The 1,388-nt window shown below is 41.9% G+C and overlaps 1 long non-coding RNA gene across 1 annotated transcript in view; it reads right to left on the bottom strand.

The window, feature by feature from the left end:
* Nucleotides 1-1,388, bottom strand: part of LOC107577578 (uncharacterized) — a 6,740-nt gene that overhangs the window by 3,967 nt on the left and 1,385 nt on the right. The gene's annotated exons all lie outside the window — the stretch shown is intronic.

The raw sequence follows: 1,388 nt of genomic DNA, 5'->3' as shown, positions 1-1,388 counted from the left end.
CACTCTCACACACACACACTCACTCACACACTCACACACGCACACTCACTCTCACACACACACACTCACTCACGCACACTCACACACACACACTCACTCTCACACGCACATACTCACTCACACTCACACTCACTCACACACGCACACTCACTCTCACACACACACTCACTCACACGCACACACACACTCACTCACACGCACACACTCACTCTCACACGCACACACACACACTCACTCACACACACACTCTCTCACACACACTCACACACACACACTCACTCTCACACGCACACACTCACTCTCACACGCACACACTCACTCTCACACGCACACACTCACTCTCACACGCACACACTCACTCTCACACGCACACACACACACTCACACGCACACTCTCTCTCACACACACACACACTCTCACTCACACACACACACACTCACTCACACAGACACACACACACGCGCACACACACTCACGCACGCGCATGCACACACTTACACACTCACACTCTCTCTCTCTGAAACTCGTGTACACTAAAAACATTTTTTTTATTTTTGTCTTTGTAGATTACATTTTAAATGCACATAAATTCTGTCAGAGAAATGTTGATTCTCTTTGTAGCTTTCAGAGTAAGAGCCTAATATAAGATGTTAAAGTCTAGTTTCTGATTGCACATAAAGCACTATATTAATGTAGATTTCTGAATGAAACTGAATGTTATTTCTAGAGATATCTGAGTGCGAGCTGAGGCTCAGAGGCTGCTGTGTCGCTCCTGTCATATAAAGCTGTTGTGCTCGTGGAGACCTAATAAAGCAGAAAAGACCATCATTTCAGAAGAAGAGATGCTGATGAAGATTTTCTAGATCAAGCAGCAGATTGAAGCTCTGAAGCTCCTGAAAGACTGGAATCACAGCCAGATCAACTGTGTTCAGCAGCGATACTGTGAGTGTTTGTACAGAATTCATTTAGTGAATCGAGTGTTAAATCAGCGCAGACAGAACAATAAAGCATTCTGAGTCAATTCAGCCTCTGTTTCATTCTGCTGATCTCAGTCACATTCATGATTATTCATACTGTCATCAGTTCACATCAGAGATTCAGACACCACTTCATCATTCAATGAGGCACTAATGAACTTATTACATTTGATGATCAGTTTACAATATAGATATTAAAGCAACCTTATTACTGTGTTTATTAAAGATTCAGAACAGTGTGTCTGATCTAGATTTATAACTTCTGGAGAACAATGACAAACTGATTAAAAATGAATGAATACAAATGTAACTATGTGAGATTTAATGAGTTTGTGTGCATGTGAACATCAGAAAGAAGATTTACAGAGAGTCTCTCTATCGTTTAATATCACACAGAGACACTGAAGAAC

This window comes from Sinocyclocheilus grahami, unplaced genomic scaffold (genome assembly GCF_001515645.1).
Source record: "Sinocyclocheilus grahami isolate Dianchi unplaced genomic scaffold, SAMN03320097.WGS_v1.1 scaffold6426.1, whole genome shotgun sequence".
NCBI classification, from domain to species: domain Eukaryota; kingdom Metazoa; phylum Chordata; class Actinopteri; order Cypriniformes; family Cyprinidae; genus Sinocyclocheilus; species Sinocyclocheilus grahami.
The sequence above is the reverse complement of the archived record's forward strand: the minus strand, read 5'-3'. Positions and strand labels throughout refer to the sequence as shown.